At 38.4% G+C, this 24624-nt stretch overlaps 1 long non-coding RNA gene across 7 annotated transcripts in view; it reads right to left on the bottom strand.

Moving 5' to 3' along the window:
• Nucleotides 1-835: 835 nt before the first annotated feature.
• The window catches only part of LOC121399952, a 51349-nt gene continuing 27560 nt past the window's right edge, over nucleotides 836-24624 (bottom strand). For 3 of the 7 annotated variants that reach the window (XR_005965367.1, XR_005965368.1, XR_005965366.1), the window contains 5 exons: nucleotides 15746-15906; nucleotides 9140-9196; nucleotides 5585-5635; nucleotides 4223-4263; nucleotides 836-896 (listed from right to left, as the gene is read on the bottom strand). This is a non-coding gene — a long non-coding RNA (uncharacterized LOC121399952). The remainder of the gene's footprint in view (nucleotides 897-4222; nucleotides 4264-5584; nucleotides 5636-9139; nucleotides 9197-15745; nucleotides 15907-24624) is intronic. The other 4 variants (XR_005965370.1, XR_005965372.1, XR_005965369.1 and 1 more) reach the window with 2 other exon arrangements.

The raw sequence follows: 24624 nt of genomic DNA, 5'->3' as shown, positions 1-24624 counted from the left end.
TTCTAATAGTCCTGATTTCTGTTCCAAAGGTTCTCATTCTCCAGTAGATTTCATGCTCCTGTCTGCCCTACCATCAAGCAGTTCTGAACAAAAGTGACAGGAGAAATTGGGCTTAATTAGCACTTATTTTTCTAGTTACTCCCAAAATGTTGTCACTGAATCAAGTAACGTAAGGTACCCTCCTCAACCCTCTCTTTATACAGTCAAAGCTTATTGCCATGAAGTGGAAGTCAAACCATCCTGCCCAAAGAAGGGAATCAGTTCATACCAATTAATCAGTTCATACAATACCTACAGAGAGGTTGCCCCAAAAAATTGATTAGGTGTGGTCTTCCTGGATATCAAAACACCTGCCCATAACAGCATCTCAAACTTTGAAATCCCCCCAACCCTTAGGCCACCACTGCCCCCCAGGTAGCAAAAAAAGACACAAAATATGTTAGTAATATGTTCATTTATGTTCATTAATTCATGATAGTTCCTCCTTAAATGAACAGAAAATATACAACAAAGGATAATGATTTTTCATATTTCAATGGGATACAATTGCTGGATAGGCTACAGACCAATGTCTGTCCTTTAAAATTTTAATTAGACAGTGCTAAATACTGCCCCATTCATAAGAGCAGTCAATAACAAATATAAAAAATTATTATCTTTGGTTGTTTTGGCATTGACAAACAACTGAAGCTCATTGTTGCATGTGTGTGCAATTGGATAAACATGATCCTCATCATGAATGAACGATATTCGTGGCCTTGGAGAAAATCCTAGAGCTGGTATATTTCCACTTCCCGTGGCAAATGCGAGGATGTGGCTGGGTTTCAGTTTTTTAATAAATGCAACCTCTTCGTCTGCAAGTTGTTTACAATCTAGGATTTCAAAATAGGTTCCATCTAAAAAAAAAAATCAGATAATATTAACAAACCCGTTATCCAACAAAGAAAGAGAGAGCAAGGATATGTAATTTATTTAATGTATTTAATCAATTACACTCCCCAGAAATATAGTGAAGCTACTACTTTCTCTAAAACTATGACAGCTACTTGACATATCCACTTGTGATTGCTGCAATTATTACATTTTGTTAAAGTTTAGCTTTTAATCTAGTTATATATTTAAACATAGGTTTATGTGTAAATAGTTAAAGGAGACATTTCATATAACCTTCATATTCAGATATATTACTCATACCTCAAAACATGTAATGATGCAGAAAGAAAAACGTTTTGAAAACATTTTACCTCCTACAACTGTCATTATATCAGAGCTGCAGAGAGATGTTCACAGGTCATAAGCTAGGCTGAAATGAGTGGGAGTGTCTCTTCAATCTTCTACAGGAAGTGGTCATAGCACAGACTGACAGGCTGAACTCTGCAGCTGTAGCAAAACCTAAACCCCATCCCACCCTCTGTCCTGTGTGTTCCCAGCCTGCACATAACTGATTTATGCTGCTGCCTGATCATTCAGTTCTGACAATATACCTTAAATGTTACACATAAAGCAATAAATCAAGGGTTAATACAAACGGTAATAGTAATGTAATAGTAGTATTTTCTTTAGTTTAAGTACAACAGTATGTTCCTGTGTTCCACAGCAAATAGGCAGTCACACATGTACCTGCCCAGCTGGACATAATCTATTGTTCATAATGGAGAGAGAGAAACAAGTACTGTAAGGAGGGGGTTAAATCAACAGGGCAGGGAGGGGTTAAATGAACAGGACAGAGAGAGAGAGAGCAGTTCAGGAAAGGGAAAACCAGCAGTAAGGGTTAACAGATGTCTGCAGGGAAGGACTGAGAGTGACATCACAGACACGCCTACTCCTCCCTCATTGGCTGCTGCTCTATAGCTTATACAGAAAGAGCCGTTGGCTGCAGCTCAGATACTGAAGAGTCTGAGACAGGAAGTTGCAAAGGGGGAGGGCTGAGAACAGTTTTCAGGCTAATACAGACATTTTTTAATCCAAAAGGTATTAAAATAAAAAAGTTTTCTTCTATTTATATGGTTTGATGCATTGTGAAAATATATGCAATATGTCCCATTTAATGTCAGCAACTTTGGTGCAAATTTACTAATTATGGACCAGGTTTGGAAATTTTAATAGGTTCCCTTAAAATGATACACCATCCTGGGTTTACTAAATTCCCTGAATTGTTTTGTATCATCAAAAGACAGATAATATTATGCAATGTACCACTGCCATCTACTCCCTGTATACAATGATTATTGTTTTGACATAAATGTAGAAAGTACATTTCATGTATCCCTATATTAAAAGAGGGTTCGATCACATATTGTTACAACCCCGTTGTCCAACCATTTATTTCAGTGCTGTCCAACTGGCCTTGTGTTGCCCCCACATGAAAGTCTACCTGCTGGGTCTGTTTAGCATGTGTAAGGTTTAAATGGTATCAGTACTAAGATTAAAAGGCTCCTACATTGTTTACACCTCACATCCAGACACTAAAATCCTGCATTGTTCACACCTGAAAAAAAAAGCCTTATAGGAAATACGTAATTACTTTAGGAGCGAAGAAACCAGCTGGTAGCTAGGCGACGGCTTTGCGCCGTAACTTCGAACCTTTTTTCTTAGCACTTGTTTAGGCGCATTGACTCCACAAGCAGCTGTAGAGCTCACAAGGCTGCAACTGCGCATTCTACCAGGGAATTCAGAGCACACTACCAAGGCAGTGCATCTCCTGGGACAAGACAGCACAGTTGCTGGGACCAGTGTCAGTACAACTGATACCACTACACCCATGAGTGTGACATTAGTTATAACTTTAGCTACAGGGAGCGCTAAATGCCACGCTCTTAACCTAATGCACCACACTAATTGCATGTCCTGTACCTTAATAGGTATTTATTGGAGCTACCCTAACCATGGAGGAGACTGATTTCCTTAAAGGAACAGTTCAGTGTAACTGAAGCAAATCATTGCGGAAGTCACAGGGGGTAAGAGCACATTTCTACTCACTGGAAAGAGGCAAAAGTTGAACGCACCTAACAGATTTTCCAATAGGAGACACTGGAACTCACAAGGCAGACCCTATTGCTCCTTTCACTCTGCATTCCAGTCAAATCAAACCGACCAGAGCAAAAAACATACCAGACCAATCTGACACCAACAGGCCAAGAACAACAAAACGACAAACATAATAGTTAGTATAGGTATGGGTATATAGAATTTAATTAAAAGTAGGGAGGGGTGTGTGTATGGGGCTGGGTTTTCATTTGCAGGGGTTGAACCTGATGGACTTTTTCTTTTTTCAACCAAATTTAACTATGTAACTATGTAAAGGACCTGCCTGTGTATGGCCACCCTAAGGCGTTCACAGCAGAAGGGTCTGTGACTAAAGCTGGCCACAGACGCAAATATCTGATCGTACGATCAGACTTTCCCATCTCCCTACCTGCCACTAACCATTCAGATCAAAGTCTTACCATTCCGACCAAATAAAGTAGTTAAAGAACAGATCAGCCGATGTTCTGCCCCTGACGGCAATCGCACGATAGACAAAACTATGACAGTCTCCCACTGAAAATCATCCGATTGGCAATACACGTAGAGATATTATCGGCAGCCAACAGACCTGTCGAATCGACCAATCTCCTTCGGACAAAAAATGTCGGGACTCTCCACACACGGTCCTATCGTATGATTTTCAGTGGGAGACCGTCACTAGCTTTGTCTATCATAAGATTGCTGTCAGGGGCAGAACATCGGCTCATCTGTTCTTTAACTACTTAATAGATCTTTGTGCCTATGGCCAGCTTAAGTAGCTGTTCAGGAAGAGAAGTGCTATGCATAACAACTGAATGGTTGTGACTTCACATTAGAGCAGGAAGCAATAATAAATACTATACAGTATGTTGATAAGTAACTAAAAAAACATGCAGAAATATAAAAATATAGAAAATATATGACCGTAAAAAAACTCATAAGGCTTTTAGTAGAATTCATTGATATAGTATCAAATTAGTACTGACCACAGCATACTGTATGCATACCTGTCTTACTCATATGCTTTTCATATGCTTTTCTCTTACATACACTTGGGGGGGCAAAGCACCTCATATACACATAAATATTATACTTGTAACAAAGTTCCACACAAAATAAACATAATGTTTTACCTTGATGCATGGTGTTTAACTATAGTACTTACACAGAATAATATTAGATATATTAAATTTAATAATTGAAAAATATTTTTTACCTGAATCTGAAATTCATCTTCACTTCATTATGGTTCTGAAGCTGGGAAAATATTTTTAGTGTTAAAACTAAAGAAATATAGAGAAAGAATGTAGAAATGCTACTTATTAGGCTAAAGTAGCATAAGGCTAATGGCATAAACCAATAGAATGCATGGCAATTAAAGGGGTGGTTCACCTTCAAACTACCTGTAGTTGTTTTCAGAGAGATCACCAGAAATAATGACTTTTTCCAATTACTTTCTATTTTCTATGTGTCACTGTTTTTCTAATACTGAAGTTTAAGGTGTAATTTTTCACGTTCTAAAGCAGCTCTGGGAGGGGGGGTCGCTGACCCTACAAACTGTTCTAAATTGATACATTTAGTTAGATACATTTCTTATCTTTGTCCCTGCTGAGCAAAATCCCTGGATTTCATTTCTGGCAGTTGTTAGACTTGATATAATAGTTGCTAATACTCCAGAGATACTGCTTTCAACTAAATGTTGTAAAATTGTAACAGTTCAGAGTCTGCATCTGAATTACTGAGCTGCCAGACTCAAACACCAGTGACAAGGACATTCAATTTTAAACTTAGATTTTGGAAAAACTGTAAAAAATAAATAATGGAAAGTAATTAAATAAAGTCTTTAATTCTCAGGAACAATCCGAAAACAATTGAACTGAAAAAAGTGTTTGGAAGGTGAACAACCGCTTTAATATTATTATCAGTTTGTATCATAGTTGTCATAGTTAAAAAAAAACATTTGTTCATCCTTTTGTGCTAGCCAAATCTACCTAGGTAACTGTTATGGCATGGCCAAAACCTTTGGTACTATGTGCTTGTGTTCAGGGGGAGCCCCTGATGAATAACTTGTATGTGGCTCAATAATTTATGATGGTGGCCCTGAGTATCCTGAGATTATAGTGATTTATTTATAAAGCATAACAATTTACCAGATCACTTTTAGTAAAAGAGAAATGAGGAGAGCACTCGGTAAGCATGAAAATGCTGTGGTTACTTGTTTAAGTAACCACCAGTACACACAGTGTACCTTGAACCAGTGTATCTTGAACCACAGTGTATCTTGAACCAAGTGGGCAGTGCATTTTTGGACACCAGTACTTTTGAATTTGCATGTTGCAGGGCTGCAGTGCTCATTCAAATTAAACTACAATCAGTGAAGCTGTATTTTCTAGACATGTTGCTGAATTTTCAAGTGATCTGGTTAGCCTAATTTAAAGACTTTGACATAGTTTTCAACCAACAGGTTCTTTAAATAGTGTATATTTTGTATTACTGTAAAAAAATTTAGCTAATGGGTATGTATATTTTTTGACAGTGGGGAAATTAACATTTTGTTGGTATTCAAATACACTCATACCTGATTAATAGTAGAATTAACTTGGCTGGGTTTTGTTGGAAGTTGAAATGTCTAAAAAAAAAAAAAAACCAGTTATTTTATTAAGGGGCTATTTTCTGGTGGTTCAGAGAAGAAATCTAATTCAATCTGCACCAAATATTACATTTTCACATATCTATATTTTTTTTACATTTTTCAAGTTTCAAAAATAAAAAGTTTTGGAGCGAAAAAACATGATCAAATCCATTCAAAGTAATAAGCATCTGCAGAGAAATATCATTACTTACACATTACTTAAGCAGAAAATATGGTGCTCATTTATAAACACTGGTTAAATTTGCAACCACTCAGTGATTAGCTTTTCTCAGCCAGCTTCAGATAGAAAAATAAATGCACGTCTGATTTGTCATCATTGGCTACTGCCCAGTTGCCAATTTGCCAAGTGTTCATAAATGACCCTAAGCAGTTCCTGATTTTATACTGCACTAATGTTTGCTTACTAACTCCAACTTCCCTCAACACTAGCTTGTTTTAATTTTTATCAGTCTTGGACTGACCCACAATTAGACTTTTAATATGGAGTTTTAAAATGGACCATTTAGTCACAGATAGGAAGAGAGGAGAAGGTGTCACCTGCCAATCAAGCTTACTGTTAGACAATATCTGTTGATCAGCCAGAAAAGAAGTCTGCACCTCTGCTCTTTAGTTTGTGCTGTTTATTGTAACGAATAGAACAATTTAAAGATAACTATACGTGTGTATGTGTATGACAGATACAGTGCAGGCCAGACATGTATGCCTAAATTCATTTTGATTTTTTTTGTTGGCAGACCCTATACACGAGATCACAGTTAGCCAATAAGTTCTTATAAGTGAATTGTAAAAGTTTTGTGTGTGCGTGTGTGAAATTTTTTTTTGCAACGTTTAGGCTGAAGACGGCTCAAGTGAGGAACCGAAATGTTGAAAAAAAATGTTTTCACTTTTTTTTTAAGACCTGACTGGTGCAGTCTTTTCATTGTGGCACACACACACACACACACATATTATTTATATATATTTCTCTAGTCGGCCCTCCTGTCAGTGCAGACGTATGAGTTATGTCCAGGTTCACCTCTGAAGGCAGGACAGAAGAATTGGTTTCTTGGCCCCTCCCTCAGGATATATAGGCTGGCTCCACCTCTATTCCCCAGTTCTTTGTCCTGCCTTGGAGGTTAAGGACAGAAATTCTTCTTCTAGTTTTATTTATTTATTTATTTGTTTATATTTTTTACAACATTTGATATGGGGGCATGCTGATCCATTCAAGCTGATCCCTCCTGGCTGGCATTTTGCAGTCAGTGGACAGCCTTATACACACATTATGGAGGCATGCAGATCTGTCTCTCATTGTGTCAGGATTCTTCCTCCTTACTGGCAATTAGCAGTATACCCTCCACCTGACATGTCTGACAGTGAGGAAGGCCCTCATCTAATGTTGATGCCATTTCCTTTCATGATTTAATGTTACCAGAATCAGGGGAGGTGACTTCTGACTCAATCAGTGATTCAGATTCAGAGCAACCTACTTTTGCCAAACGAGATATTTCCAGGAAGCTCCTTAGAGAGATGATGGAGACATTAGAGATAAAAGATGAAGCCACGGCTGTCTCAAAAGCCGATAGGGTCCTAGGTGTACACCAAAATAAATCCCTGTCATTCCCCATATTCAAGTCAATCACCCAAACTATTGACACTGAATGGTCACAACCAGACCGGCGATTTACCTTAAATAAAATATTTTATGATACTTATCCAGTTCCAGAGGAACAGCGCAAAGTTTAGGATAAACCACCAAAGATTGATTCAGCTATGTCTAGTCTTTCTAAACAAACTACCTTGCCAACCGAAGAAGCGGCCTTTAGAGAGCCTATGGACAGGAAATCAGAGCCTTCCCTAAAAAGAGCTTACACTCAAACAGCAGCTATTGTCAGACCGGCAGCGGCAGCAGCAGGCCTGGCCCGCACAGCTAAACAATGGGCACAAGCAATAGCTGACAATCCACCGGCTTCAGCTCAGGATTTAGACAGGCACATCAGTAGACTAGATAATACCCTGTCCTTCCTAGCAGATTCAGCCCTTGAAATTGTCCGCCTGGCGGCAAAGTCTTCAGCCAATTCGGTGATGGCTCGAAGGGCCCTGTGGCTTCGCCAGTGGTCAGGGGACACAGCCTCTAAAAAAAAGATGCTTGGATTATGCTATACAGGAGAGTCTTTGGACCAAATCTAAAACAAATTATCACTGAAGTTACGGGTGGAAAGAGCACCTTCCTTCCAACAGGAAAAAAAGGGCATCTAGACCAATGGAGCCCTAATGCCAACAGATCTACTGGCAGACGCACATGGTCCCAACCGCAATTTTCGTTCCTTTCATTCCCCTAACTTTCGTACCAGTAACACAAGACAGGGGGCGAGACCCAATAAACAACAGTGGCAGCAACAGGGTAGACACAGAAGCCTACCACCCCTAAAGCCACTTCAGCCTGACTGCCTCCAACAATTACCCAAAGTAGGAGGGCGCCTGTCCATCTTCCTATCCTGCTGGGAAACATATGTTCTGGACAGTTGGGTACTCCAGATTATCAAAGAGGGCTACAGAATACACTTCACAAAATTACCACCAAGACGGTTCATTCCGTCAGTAGTTCCCCCGCACAGACTAATTGCCTTAAATCAAGCAATAGAATCTCTACAACAGTCAGGGGTTATCATACCAGTACCAAACAACCAAAGACTCCAAGGGTTCTACTCCAACCTCTTTCTAGTCACAAAAAAAGAAGGATCATTCAGACCATTGTTGAACCTCACATTTTTGAACCAGTTCATTCACAGCAAAAAGTTCAAGATGGAGTCGATTTCACCCAACACCTTTATTAAGTTTTACCAGTTACATGTTTTTGCTTCTACACCGGTCTTTGGCCGTAAAGTTTTACAAGCTGCAGTAGCGGAGAGGCATGTTTAATTCAATTGTGGGGTAAAATCAGGTCTTGCAGTACCAACCCAAATTATTAGGGGACAGCTTTTGAACGTCCCATACGTCTGCACTGACAGGAGGGCCGACTAGAGAAAAAGGGACTTATACTCCTGATAAATTCTTTTCTCGTAGGCCCGAACTGTCAGTGCAGTAAGTCCCGCCCAAGTCCCTGATTTTAGTATGGGTGTCAGGACTCTCTACTCTGTCTCTCTCTATAATTCCTACTTTTGTCTCTTGACCTTCCTTCATATCATGCTGTCTCTTCATCACCTCACCGAGCTTTACAACAGAACTGTGGAATAGAGGTGGAGCCAGCCTATATATCCTGACGGAGGGGCCAAGAGACCAATTCTTCGGTTCTGCCTCCAGAGGTGAACCTGGACATAACCCATATGTCTGTACTGACAGTTCGAGCCTACTAGAAAATAATTTATCGTAAGTATAAATCCCTTTTTATATATATATATATATATATATATATATATATATATATATATTTAATTTTTTTTTTCCGTATGGGAAATACAAATTAATGTTTTGTGTTCACATATTGTAACGTAAACATACCTTTTCAGTAGCAGAATTGATGTGTCCTTGTTTTGTTAAATGATGTGACCCTAGAGGCTAAAAAAAAAAGTTAAATATATATAGCAAAAGGACCCACAGTTCATGTACAAGGCGTCCTAATGTGGACCCAAACATTAATCAATTAAAAGTTTGATTCACTGTACATAGGGATATATATATATATATATATATATATATATATATATATATATATATATATATATATATATATATATATATATATATATTTAAAGGGGTTGTTCAACTTTGAGATAACTTTTAGAATAATGTGGAGAGTGATATTCTGAGTAATTTGCAATTGGTTTTCTTTTTTTATTATTTGTGGTTTTTGAGTTTATTATTTGTGGTTTTTGAGTTTTATTCAGCAGCTCTTCAGTTTGCAATTTAAGCAGTCTGGTAACTACGGTCCAAATTACCCTAGCAACCATGCAATGATTTAAGCAAGAGACTGGAATATAAATAGGAGAGGCCTGAGTAGAAAGATGAATAATAAAAAGTAGCTATAACAATACATGTAGCCTTACAGAGCATTTGTTTAGTAGGGGTCATCAATGTCCATTTGAAAGCTGGAAAGAGTCAGAAAAAGAAGGCAAATAACTATAAAATTATAAAAAAAATAAATAATGAAGACCAATTGAAAAGTTGCTTAGAGTTGGCCACTCTATGACATACTAAAAGTTACCTGAAAGGTGAACCACCCCTTTAAGTAAAAACTAGGCAAGATATGGATTTAAAGGAGAATTCAACCTGTGGGGAAAAAACTTTTTTCCCACAGGTTTAATTCTCCTTTAATGTTCCTGCCTCCCTCTCCCACTGCATGTTGGGCAATGTAGTTTTTGTTTAACAATTTGCCTGCTACCAAGGTTAATGTAAAACTATAATACCCAATATTTTGCTTAAATTGCAAACCAAAGAGTTGCTGAATAAAAAGCTAAATAACAAATAATAAAAAATGAAATCCAATTGCTGCATATGTACTGACAGTGTACCAAAGATCTGTCTGGTTTCTGAAAAGATACATTGCTTAGCCTATATCTGTGATTTTCTATTAATATGCAAGAGATGATATTAAAAATAGCAACATACGTAACATGTTTTAGCAATGTTAGGCTTATATGCTATGTTTTTGATAAAATGTACAATTGCTGTAATGTCTTTTCTGCTTGACAAAAAATAAAGATTTAAAAAAAAAAAGAAATCGCAATTGCAAAGTGTCTCAGAATATCACGCTGAACAACCCATTTGAGACTTAAAAAACGCATCACAGCAAGAGAAAAACAAAGCAAGCAAAATAATATAAATGCAGTGCTATTATCTCTATAGACCTCTCTATTGCCCTTTTGCACCCTTGAACCACTTCATCAGCTGACTGGTTGTATGTGCGTTGAATTTCAGCACCAAAATGCAAGAGTTTGTATTTTGACACCTTTAAAAAAAAATAAAAAAGGAGGAAAAAAAAGCAATAAATGCCCTACTCCCTAACCCTTACTGAATTTATAGTGCGAACCCTGCATGTGGGGGGAGCAAGGGGTGGTGTATGTCCTCTCACCTCTGTATTTAGCTATATTTTTTGATAAGTTTAGATGCTTCATGTTTTGCCCTGAGAGTCCTGGTATGACTGGAATTGGATTGGCTAGAGGTTAATGTTTGACCCATTCTGCAGCCAATCAAATGCCTGCATGGCAGTACCAGGGCTTGAACCAGCAGCATCAAGGGAGATCGATTTTAGGGAGCGGGAAAGTGCAGGAATTCCTGTCTATGAAGTTTTTCTGCAGCTGACACTGGAGGTAATTAGCATCACCTTCCACCCAAACTTTAAAGGGGAAGGAAACCTAGTCGGCGCAAACCCCCCACCCCCCCTCCCGTTTGTTGCCCACCCTCCCTCCTCCCCCTGGCCTACCCGTCCCGCTGGGCAAATGCCCCTAACTTGTTACTTACCCTTCTGCGCAGGTAAGGGTAAGTAACAAGTTAGGGGCATTTGCCCAGCGGGACGGGTAGGCCAGGGGGGAGGAGGGAGGGTGGGCAACAAACGGGAGGGGGGCTGTGGGGTGTGCGCCGACTAGGTTTCCTTCCCCTTTAAGTTCTATAAGAACTGCAGTAAAGAATTGTCTTAAGCAAACAAATACTTTAGATAGTCCCTCAGTGCTGAAAACTTTGCAGCATCTCTCTAACAGCATTAACCCTTTGCCTTGCTGTAACCAGAAATGCTATTTTTAACTAGATGTACACTTTGTGGATAAAATTTTGGTTCTTAAGTATTACAGGCGATAAAAACAAGCATTTATTCTGTTATTTGTGTTCTGGGTATTATACATTAAATTTGTAATGATTTTATTCTCTTATGTAGTGTGTTACTTATTATAGATAAACATAGAATGAGCATTGAATTTATCCTACATTTTCTGGGGAGTCGGGGTATAATACATGAAACTGGCATGGAATTGATGTTACCCAATGTTCAGGGGGGCATTGTAAATGAAAGTGACTGGTATCAGTACCCACTGTGCTGGGGTATCATTACTCTATCACTGTATTTAATAAGTGTCCACTGCCTTTCATTATATTCTTTGGATGAATTAGCAGGCTGGTTTCAAAGGTTGAACTTGATGGGTAAATGTATTTATTCAACCTAAATTACTGTGTTACTATGTCAGTGAGCAATAAAGCACCTAAACATATTTTCTGGCAAGAATACAGTAATTTCAGTGTTGGAATATTGAAAGGTATTCCTGAAAAATACACTTCTGACTGAACTTTTGTACTGAAGTTGGTGGGAATTGTAGATATAGTTACAAGTTATCATACTGGTGCAAATCTTAAATTTAATATATTGCCTTGTATACGGCCAACTTTAGCCTCTCCAAACAAAAAAATCAAATTCCATCTATGCATTCCGGCACCAAAATCTCCCACCTGTGCCTGCACCCACATTAACCCAGTGGTTCAGGCTGTGGGCAAGGAAGGAATCTGGCACTAGTTTAGGTCTGATTCTTGTTCAGCAGGTTTCCTGCAGGCTGAGAATCAGCTGCCTGTGGCATCTGTCTAATTGTGGTCTCACATAGGTACCTAACCTACTAATCTGCTGTCAGAGTCTTGACACATGACTAAAGAATATGGTATATTCAAAGTGCCCCATATCAGTGAGATACTGCTGGCACAGCAATCTAGTACAACAAGGACCAAATGAACAGAGTTAGTTCTAGGAGCATACACATTGATGCTACTCTCCCTACTGATGTAACAATTTCGTGTTTCATTTTCCCTTTCAATGCTAAGGGTCAGAAAGGGGACAACAATTATTCTACGTGTCACTTTATTAACCGTTACACAGAATACTGTGTAAAATAACTTTCAAGGTTAACTGTAGGTTAAACCTAAAATGCATCTGCCTCTTTCATCTGCACAGTGTGCCTGAATAGAGCATGATCATTTATTGAAGGATAAATGCTGTTGGTGATCCAAGATAGCAAACTAAACTACTAATCTGCTATGAGTGAGGACACATGGCTGAGAAATAAGATATAGACAAGGTATACATACACCAGTCAGATATTGCTGGCACAGTAATCTGGCACAATGAGCACCTAATGGTGAGTGATCAGGTTCTAGGCACATGCACATTACTACCTCTCCCCCACTTGAAAATGTTTCTATTTCACATTCACTCCATTTCTCAGGGTCAGAAAGGGGACAGCAGCCTTTCAGTAGAATAGCACTAAGTATTAAAGGGGTTTTTCACCTTTGATATAACTTTTAGTATGATGTAGAGAGTGATATTCTGAGACAATTTTAGACAATTTTGCAATTGGTTTTCATTTTTTATTATTTGTGGTTTTTGACTTATTTAGTTGTCAGTAGATCTCCAGTTTCAGCAAACTGGTTGCTAGGGTCCATATTACCCTAGCAACCATATACTGATTTGAATAAGAGACTGGAATACGAATAGGAGAGGGCCTGAATAGAAATATGAGTAATACAATGTAGCAATAACAATTAATGTATAGCCTTACAGAGCATTTGCTTTTAAAAGGGGTCAGCGACGCCAATTTGAAAGCTGCAAAGAGTCAGAATAAAAAGGCAAATAACTATAATCAAAACCAAATTAAAAGTTGCTTAGAATTGGCCATTTTATGACATACTAAAAGTTAACTTAAAGTTGAACCACCCCTTTAACATGTACGCTAACGGTTCACAATACCTATTGGTTAAATCTAAAATGCATCTGCTATAATTACGCCTTAAATAACTGTAGTTGTAGTTAGAGTGTAATACATTATGATTAAAGGTTGCTTTGGAATCAGCACACAAGAGAAAGAAACTTGAAATTTTACTGCAAAAGTTGTGAATGCTCATTTGTGTGTGTATGTATATATATATATAAAATTTGTGCAAAATGCTGTTGCACTCTATTATTAGAATCAACGTTTTGACCCTCAATGGGGTCTTTATAAAGACCCCATTGAGGGTCGAAACGTCGATTCTAATAAAGTTTTTTTTTACTTTTTAAGTCCCTAGAGTGCAACAGCATTTTTCACAAATTCTATATAATATTACTGTTAGTACCAGGGCACTATCTCTCTTAAAGTGTGTGCAGCAGCCTTACAGACTTTAATCAGGTCAGGTTGTGGGTCTCATATACAGCAAGTTTTACTCCTTTAAAACCTTTTTTCCTCTTTTGACTGATCAGGCATTGGGTATAAAGAAGTAAAATTTAGCTGATGAAAATTTACCAAACATTTCAATAGACCACCACTTGATAAATATTGTAATGATTGTTTGATAAATATGACTTTAAATCCCTGCAAAAATGTGTATAGTTATAAATGTCTGGGTTAAAAAGGAACTTTTGTGCAAATAATCTTTTTTATAAGCTTCATATCATGGAAGTAAAAAAAATCTAAAATGATGTACTGTTTCTGAAATATTAAAGTAACTTTTCAGTATGCCCCATTTAGCAATCTCTCTTCATGCAGGCGTTTGGGACAGATTTTAATTAACAGTTCTAATACATCTTTTAATTGTTTTATTTTGCCTAGAAACTGTATTATAGGTAAATAACATAACCAACACCAGCACAAACAAAAACTAGCACAATACCACACTCCAGTATAAATCCTATAGAGAGATCTAGTTATTTTGAAAGAGTGAGATCCAATTCATCTTCTAGGCAAACGGCATAAAACCAAGCACCCCCCCCCACACACACAAAGAAATTATTAGACCTGACTGTAAAATCAAAATCTATCTGATTTCGCAAGAGAGACAATAAGAATAACTTCATTTCACGGACATAATTTTAATTGATTATATGTATAAGGTTTCTAATTTCCATAAGATAAAGCACATATACAGTTTTCATTTTTGCAATTGTTTTCCATTAAGCTAAAAATGCTGTTTAAATGAAGAGACAAGAAAAAAGCTCAATTAAAACTTGGTAGCTAGTTAAAAAGATAAAAAAGAAAAAACAAGGACTGACAAAGAAACAGAGAGACAGAAAATAGATGGGCAAAGTGATAGGCAAAAGCTAGCAGTGACTTTCAATCAATCTCTGTACGTATATGCCAATGCAAAAATCACAGACTGGAGTTCTAACAATAATTTACTAAAACTGAAACTGCAATGTTTGATAAGCTCAATTAAAATATCTTGAAAATAAATTCTCCACTGGATAGATATATAGATGATAGATAGACAGATATATGATAGATGCAGAAAACTAATAGAAAAATCACACAGACTTAAGCATTAAAGGGGTGCTTCTTCACCTTTGAGATACATTTTAGTATGATGTAGAGTGTTATTCTGAGACAATTTGTAATTGGTTTTTATTTTTTATTATTTGTGTTTTTTGCGTTATTTAACTTTTTATTCAGCAGCTCTGCAATTTGCATTTTAAGCAATTTGGTTGCTAGGGTGCAAATTCCCCTAGCAACTATGCACTAGTTTGAATAATAGACTGGAATATGAATAGGAAAGAAGCTGAATAGAAAGATCAGGAATATAAAGTAGCAATATCAGTATATTTGTAGCCGTACAGAGCAGACAGCCAGCCAGCCAAAGATTATATATATATATATATATATATATATATATATATATATATATATATATATATATATATATATATAGGGATCCCTGTGGGGGATCGAAATGTTGAGTCTAAAAGATCATGGCACCCGGGCAAAAGCCTAAACGGTGTGAACCTTGGATTTGGGAATATATATATATATATATAGAGAGAGAGAGATGCAGAGAATAATCACACAAACTTAAACTCAAGCATTAACAACCCGCCTATAAAAGAATCTGCAGTGCTTTTAGAGCTAATATAAAATAAGAATTGGAATTGTACTGTTTGAGTTAAGGTTAAATGGGGAGACAAGAATCAAAAAACAAATTTAAATTCTGCATCTGCTATTGAACAATAACTCAAATAAAAGCTGGAATATGCAAATGTAATGATGACAGTAATATTTCCAAATTATAAAACACAAGCTAAACAAGTCTGAAAAAGCAAGTTGTGCAAAGTTTAAGCTGTACACCTTATAGCACTAGAAAAATGAATAAAATCACTGTCAGACTTACCCCAGCAGTGTTGGAGCTTGTAGAGGACAAATTCTCAACTATTTTTGAAAGGTTCAAAATGCTGTCAGCTAATAGCTTCACATTAATACCCCTAGGATCCATTCTGGAGAGCATGTGCTAGAAAAATGGCAGCCTCAGGGGAGGGGAAACATTGCAAGGAGCTGCAGGATCAGAAAAAAAATGAAACCTAATATTATTGGCCAAATAACTGTTGCTATTTGAAAGGTGAACGAATAGATAAATGGACTTCAGTTAAAGAGTGCTTGTTATTGGTTAAGAAGTATGCTTGCATCTCATTGGTTCACTAATTTGACTGACAGAAATTCACAAAATAGTTATCTGGATCTAAAAAATATCTGTTTTGTCTGTTTTATCTGTTTTGTCTAACTTAACTATTTTGTAATGTTAAACTGGTAAATCAGAGACATTATTTTTAACATCATTCATTCTGTAAAGTGCCTTTACACTTCACTAGTTCTGTTTTATGGATTTTATAACTTTCAAAGACACAGACACATGGATTTGACTTTTTAGAACTAATTCTCTATTTCTCCTGCATGGCAAAGCAAAAATCACATAGATTTCTATTCTCTGATAAAAATTAACTTCTATGACTGGAACGGCATTGTTTTCTTAGAGTTAGGATGCAGCTTAATGCAGCTAGAAACTAGCTCAATTAAAAGATTTCAAAAAGATTTCAAAAAGATTTCAAAAATAAACTCTCCAGATGAAAGACATATATAGAGAGAGAGAGCAAGTGAGAGAGAGAGATTATAAATGATAGATAGCTGATGATCTTGGAAAAAAAAACTGCACCATTTGATAGAGAGAAGATATAGTTAATACATAGAGAAATAGAGAGAAAATAGAGATACATAGACAGAGATAAACATATAGACAAGATATAGACAAGGAAAAAACATAGCAAAACAACACAGACATAGATGTTCTACAGGTTAAAGTAGACAAGTAGAAAGCAAAAATCACAAATACTGAAGCTGTGACAAACATCAACAGAATAAGGAGCTCTAAACAAGCTTTCACAGTGGTGGCAAAAAAAAAGCTACCTCAGTAAAAAACATTCTGCTGTTTTTCTACAGGCCATTGCTCCTGAAGAAACTGCACCAGACAAAGAAATACACAGATATATAATGAAGTAGGGGGGAATAGATAATAATAAATAGATAGATGATGGCAAAGCAAAAACACTAAAACACTAAAGATGTAACAAACATTAACAGCTTAAAAAAACGTAAACTCTCACAACCTCGATGACTGCAAGTGCATTGTTTGAGCTAAAGGGGAAGTTCACCTTTAATTGAAATTTTAGTATGTTATAGAATGGCTTATTCTAAGGCAACAGTTGCTCTTCATTGTTTATTTTTTATGGTTTTTAAATTATTTGCCTTCTGCTGCTTACAGCTTCAAACAGGGGTCACCGACCCTACCTAAAACAGAAATGTCCTGTAAGGCTACAAACTTGTTATGGCTACTTTTTATTACTCATGTATTTTGGCCCTCACTTATTCATATTCCTGTCTCTAATTCAAATGAATGCATGGTTGCTATGGTAATTTGTACCCTAGCAACCATATTGCTGAAATTGCAAACTGGAGAGTTGTTGAATAAAGCACTAAATAACTAAAAATAAAAAAAACTACAAATAATAAAAAATGAAAACCAATTGCAAATTGTCTCAGAATATGACTCTCTACTTAATGTAAAACTTGATTTATAGGTGAACAACCCCTTTAAAGGACAAGTAAAGCATGTTTCACTATGAGGTTGCTATATTAGATGAAAAATAGATGATAGAAAATAGATGAGTGAGAGAGGATTGCTATATTAGATGATAGATGATAGATAATAGATGAGAGAAAGAGAGAGAATTGCTATATTAAATGATAGATAGAAGAGAGTGAGAGACAGATAGAGGGAGATGATAGATATATTAGATGCTAGAGATATAGTATTGTTCTATACTATACTATACAATGCACTGTAATTATGTTGGCTATGAAATAGCCAACATACTGTTCTTCGAGTTCAGCTCGTTCTTCTTCTTATTATTATGTTGGCTATGAAATAGCCAACATACTGTTCTTCGAGTTCAGCTCGTTCTTCTTCTTATTATGTTGGCTATGAAATAGCCAACATACTGTTCTTCGAGTTCAGCTTGTTCTTCTTCTTATTATGTTGGCTATGAAATAGCCAACATACTGTTCTTCGAGTTCAGCTCGTTCTTCTTCTTATTGTTATTATGTTGGCTATGAAATAGCCAACATACTGTTCTTCGAGTTCAGCTCGTTCTTCTTCTTATTATTATTGGCGAACCCCATTTTCTAAACGCTACTCCTCCTACAGTTTTAGGGGTGCAAGCGCCAAACTTTCCACACTTATTCCTCTTATAGCAAAGTACGTTGCTTGTGCTTTAATAAGCGATCCCACCCACCCCGCCCCTGTGGCGACCCCCCGACGACCCCTTTTTTCCCATTGACTTTGACAGGGAAAAATTTCAAATCGCCGCCACTCGTACAGTTTTGAAGATACAGTCCCCAAACTCGGACCACATATTGTTGATGTCACCCCGAATAAAAATAAGTATTTTGGGGGGGCACCCCAAAGTGGGCGGAGCTACCAACGCCCAATGAAAATTTAGCAATTTTCTATACGCTACTCCTCCCAGAGGTTTAGGAGTACAATTATGATACTTTGCACACTTGTTCGGCTCATACCCGAATAGGTTGCTTGTGCTTTGTTAAGCGATCCCACCCTCCGTGCCCCTGTGGCGACCCCCCGACGACCCCATTTTTCCCCATAGACTTTCATTGGAAAACTTGAAACTTTTGCCACTTGTACAGCTTTGAAGTTACACTCACCAAACTTGGGTCATTTAGTCATGGGGTGAAGCTGAAAAATTCTGTCCTATTTTGGGGACCCACCCCGCCCCTGTGGCGACCCCCCGACGACCCCTTTTTTTCCATTGAGATTGACAGGGAAAAATTTCAAATCGCTGCCACTTGTACAGTTTTGAAGATACAGTCCCCAAACTCGGACCACATATAGTTGATGTAACCCAGAATAAAAATAAGTATTTTGGGGGGGCACCCCAAAGTGGGCGGAGCTACCAACGCCCAATGAAAATTGAGCAATTTTCTAAACGCTACTCCTCCCAGAGTTTTAGGAGTACAATTATGAAACTTTGCACACTTGTTCGACTCATACTCGAATAGGTTGCTTGTGCTTTGTTAAGCGATCCCAACCTCCGTGCCCCTGTGGCGACCCCCCGACGACCCCTTTTTTCCCCATAGACTTTCATTGGAAAACTTGAAACTTTTGCCACTTGTACAGCTTTGAAGTTACACTCACCAAACTTGGCTCATTTAGTCATGGGGTGAAACTGAAAAATTCTGTCCTATTTTGGGGACCCAAAAAAGTGGGCGGAGCCGCAAACAACCAATCAGATTTTCCCTATTGACTTCAATGAGAAAATGTAAACAGCTGTAATTCTCACAGTATTAAAGCTAGAGCTCTCCCAAACTTGGCACCGTGGGTCACTGGGTGACTCGGCTAAAATTTACCTAAAGTGGGCGGAGTCTACAACAGCCAATCAAATTTCAGCCATTCAAATGAATAGGAAAATGTTAAACTGCTGCCGCTCTTAGACGGTTAATGGCAGGGTCCTCAAACTTGGCACAGTTGGTCACTGGGGGACTGGGATTAAAATTAAGAAAAGTGGGTGGAGCCAAAACCAACCAATCAGATTTCTTTGATTGATTTTAATGAGAACAATTAAGAAGGCTGCCATTCTCTCAGTATTGATGTCAGGGACCTTGAATATCACAAATGTGGTCGCTGGGGGTTTCCACTTCAAGTTTAGAAAAAGTGGGCGGAGCCACCAACAACCAATCGAATTTCATTCATTGATTTTCAATAGAAAAAAATAAAAATGCTGCCATTTTTACACAATAAATGACAGCATTCCCAAACTTTGGAATGTTAGTCACTGAGTGACTGTGGTTCACAATTAGGAAAAAAAAGGGGCGGGGCAACAACAGCCAATCAGATTTCAGCCATTGACCTTAATTCAAAAATGATAAACTGCTGCTATTATCACGGTTTAAATGCTAGGTGTACCAAACTTGGCTCAATTACTCACTGGGTGACTGCGGTCAAAATTTAGGAAAAGTGGGTGGAGCCAAAAACGGCCAATCAGTTTTCACCTATTGACTTCAATGTAAAATTTTTGATTACTGCCGTTCTCACAGTTTTAAAACCAGAGGTCCCAAACTTAGCACTGACCATGACTAGGTAACTGGGGTTAAAATTCAGAAAACTGGGCGGAGCTTAAGACAGCCAATCAGATTTCTTTGATTGATTTTAATGGGAACAATTAAGAAGGCTGCCATTCTCACAGTATTGATGTCAGGGACCTTGAATATCACAAATGTGGCCGCTGGGGGTTTCCACTTCAAGTTTAGAAAAAGTGGGCGGAGCCACCAACAACCAATCGAATTTCATTCATTGATTTTCACTAGAAAAAAATAAAAATGCTGCCATTTTTACACATTAAATCACAGCATTCACAAACTTTGAAATGTTAGTCACTGAGTGACTGTGGTTCATAATTAGGAAAAAAAGGGGCGGGGCAACAACAACCAATCAGATTTCAGCCATTGACCTTAAAGAAAAATGATAAACTGCTGCTATTATCACAGTTTAAATGCTAGGTGTACCAAACTTGACTCAATTACTCACTGGGTGACTGCGGTCAAAATTTAGGAAAAGTGGGTGGAGCCAAAAACAGCCAATCAGTTTTCACCTCTTGACTTTAATGTAAAATTTTGTATTACCGCCGTTCTCACAGTTTTAAAACCGGAGGCCCCAAACTTGGCACTGACCATGACTAGGTAACTGGGGTTAAAATTCAGAAAACTGGGCGGAGCTTAAGACAGCCAATCACATTTTACCAAACGCTATTCAATGGGAATATTTAAATTCCTGTCAATCTTACACTGTTAATGTAAGAGTGCTCAAACTTGGTCCATTTGGTGAAGGGGTGACTGGGATGCAAATTTTTAAAAGTGGGCGGAGCCAAAAATAGCCAGTTTGTTTGAATGGATTTCAATGGTAAAATTGGATTGGCTTTAAATTTCACCGTTTTAATCCGGATTCTACCGACTTTGTGTACTCTCTAGGCACCGGGGGCGACTGGGCAAGACACCTATAGCGTTTCATAGCCAACATCCCGTGGTTTCTTCAGAAACGACACCCTCTAGTTATTATTATTATTATTATTGGCGAACCCCATTTTCTAAACGCTACTCCTCCTACAGTTTTAGGGGTGCAAGCGCCAAACTTTCCACACTTATTCCTCTTATAGCAAAGTACGTTGCTTGTGCTTTAATAAGCGATCCCCCACCCCGCCCTTGGCCCCCCGACGACCCTTTTTCCCATTGATTGACAGGGAAAAATTTCAAATCGCTGCCACTTGTACAGTTTTGAAGATACAGTCCCCAAACTCGGACCACATATAGTTGATGTCACCCCGAATAAAAATAAGTATTTTGGGGGGGCACCCCAAAGTGGGCGGAGCTACCAACGCCCAATGAAATTTGAGCAATTTTCTAAACGCTACTCCTCCCAGAGTTTTAGGAGTACAATTATGAAACTTTGCACACTTGTTCGACTCATACTCGAATAGGTTGCTTGTGCTTTGTTAAGCGATCCCAACCTCCGTGCCCCTGTGGCGACCCCCCGACGACCCCTTTTTTCCCCATAGACTTTCATTGGAAAACTTGAAACTTTTGCCACTTGTACAGCTTTGAAGTTACACTCACCAAACTTGGCTCATTTAGTCATGGGGTGAAACTGAAAAATTCTGTCCTATTTTGGGGACCCAAAAAAGTGGGCGGAGCCGCAAACAACCAATCAGATTTTCCCTATTGACTTCAATGAGAAAATGTAAACAGCTGTAATTCTCACAGTATTAAAGCTAGAGCTCTCCCAAACTTGGCACCGTGGGTCACTGGGTGACTCGGCTAAAATTTACCTAAAGTGGGCGGAGTCTACAACAGCCAATCAAATTTCAGCCATTCAAATAAATAGGAAAATGTTAAACTGCTGCCGCTCTTAGACGGTTAATGGCAGGGTCCTCAAACTTGGCAAAGTTGGTCACTGGGGGACTGGGATTAAAATTAAGAAAAGTGGGTGGAGCCAAAACCAACCAATCAGATTTCTTTGATTGATTTTAATGAGAACAATTAAGAAGGCTGCCATTCTCTCAGTATTGATGTCAGGGACCTTGAATATCACAAATGTGGTCGCTGGGGGTTTCCACTTCAAGTTTAGAAAAAGTGGGCGGAGCCACCAACAACCAATCGAATTTCATTCATTGATTTTCAATAGAAAAAAATAAAAATGCTGCCATTTTTACACAATAAATGACAGCATTCCCAAACTTTGGAATGTTAGTCACTGAGTGACTGTGGTTCACAATTAGGAAAAAAAAGGGGCGGGGCAACAACAGCCAATCAGATTTCAGCCATTGACCTTAATTAAAAATGATAAACTGCTGCTATTATCACGGTTTAAATGCTAGGTGTACCAAACTTGGCTCAATTACTCACTGGGTGACTGCGGTCAAAATTTAGGAAAAGTGGGTGGAGCCAAAAACGGCCAATCAGTTTTCACCTATTGACTTCAATGTAAAATTTTTGATTACTGCCGTTCTCACAGTTTTAAAACCAGAGGTCCCAAACTTAGCACTGACCATGACTAGGTAACTGGGGTTAAAATTCAGAAAACTGGGCGGAGCTTAAGACAGCCAATCAGATTTCTTTGATTGATTTTAATGGGAACAATTAAGAAGGCTGCCATTCTCACAGTATTGATGTCAGGGACCTTGAATATCACAAATGTGGCCGCTGGGGGTTTCCACTTCAAGTTTAGAAAAAGTGGGCGGAGCCACCAACAACCAATCGAATTTCATTCATTGATTTTCACTAGAAAAAAATAAAAATGCTGCCATTTTTACACATTAAATCACAGCATTCACAAACTTTGAAATGTTAGTCACTGAGTGACTGTGGTTCATAATTAGGAAAAAAAGGGGCGGGGCAACAACAACCAATCAGATTTCAGCCATTGACCTTAAAGAAAAATGATAAACTGCTGCTATTATCACAGTTTAAATGCTAGGTGTACCAAACTTGACTCAATTACTCACTGGGTGACTGCGGTCAAAATTTAGGAAAAGTGGGTGGAGCCAAAAACAGCCAATCAGTTTTCACCTCTTGACTTTAATGTAAAATTTTGTATTACCGCCGTTCTCACAGTTTTAAAACCGGAGGCCCCAAACTTGGCACTGACCATGACTAGGTAACTGGGGTTAAAATTCAGAAAACTGGGCGGAGCTTAAGACAGCCAATCACATTTTACCAAACGCTATTCAATGGGAATATTTAAATTCCTGTCAATCTTACACTGTTAATGTAAGAGTGCTCAAACTTGGTCCATTTGGTGAAGGGGTGACTGGGATGCAAATTTTTAAAAGTGGGCGGAGCCAAAAATAGCCAGTTTGTTTGAATGGATTTCAATGGTAAAATTGGATTGGCTTTAAATTTCACCGTTTTAATCCGGATTCTACCGACTTTGTGTACTCTCTAGGCACCGGGGGCGACTGGGCAAGACACCTATAGCGTTTCATAGCCAACATCCCGTGGTTTCTTCAGAAACGACACCCTCTAGTTATTATTATTATTATTATTATTGGCGAACCCCATTTTCTAAACGCTACTCCTCCTACAGTTTTAGGGGTGCAAGCGCCAAACTTTCCACACTTATTCCTCTTATAGCAAAGTACGTTGCTTGTGCTTTAATAAGCGATCCCACCCACCCCGCCCCTGTGGCGACCCCCCGACGACCCCTTTTTTCCCATTGACTTTGACAGGGAAAAATTTCAAATCGCCGCCACTCGTACAGTTTTGAAGATACAGTCCCCAAACTCGGACCACATATTGTTGATGTCACCCCGAATAAAAATAAGTATTTTGGGGGGCACCCCAAAGTGGGCGGAGCTACCAACGCCCAATGAAAATTTAGCAATTTTCTATACGCTACTCCTCCCAGAGGTTTAGGAGTACAATTATGATACTTTGCACACTTGTTCGGCTCATACCCGAATAGGTTGCTTGTGCTTTGTTAAGCGATCCCACCCTCCGTGCCCCTGTGGCGACCCCCCGACGACCCCATTTTTCCCCATAGACTTTCATTGGAAAACTTGAAACTTTTGCCACTTGTACAGCTTTGAAGTTACACTCACCAAACTTGGGTCATTTAGTCATGGGGTGAAGCTGAAAAATTCTGTCCTATTTTGGGGACCCACCCCGCCCCTGTGGCGACCCCCCGACGACCCCTTTTTTCCCATTGAGATTGACAGGGAAAAATTTCAAATCGCTGCCACTTGTACAGTTTTGAAGATACAGTCCCCAAACTCGGACCACATATAGTTGATGTCACCCCGAATAAAAATAAGTATTTTGGGGGGGCACCCCAAAGTGGGCGGAGCTACCAACACCCAATGAAAATTGAGCAATTTTCTAAACGCTACTCCTCCCAGAGTTTTAGGAGTACAATTATGAAACTTTGCACACTTGTTCGACTCATACTCGAATAGGTTGCTTGTGCTTTGTTAAGCGATCCCAACCTCCGTGCCCCTGTGGCGACCCCCCGACGACCCCTTTTTTCCCCATAGACTTTCATTGGAAAACTTGAAACTTTTGCCACTTGTACAGCTTTGAAGTTACACTCACCAAACTTGGCTCATTTAGTCATGGGGTGAAACTGAAAAATTCTGTCCTATTTTGGGGACCCAAAAA

This window comes from Xenopus laevis, chromosome 2L (assembly GCF_017654675.1).
Source record: "Xenopus laevis strain J_2021 chromosome 2L, Xenopus_laevis_v10.1, whole genome shotgun sequence".
Classification (NCBI taxonomy): domain Eukaryota; kingdom Metazoa; phylum Chordata; class Amphibia; order Anura; family Pipidae; genus Xenopus; species Xenopus laevis.
The sequence above is the reverse complement of the archived record's forward strand: the minus strand, read 5'-3'. Positions and strand labels throughout refer to the sequence as shown.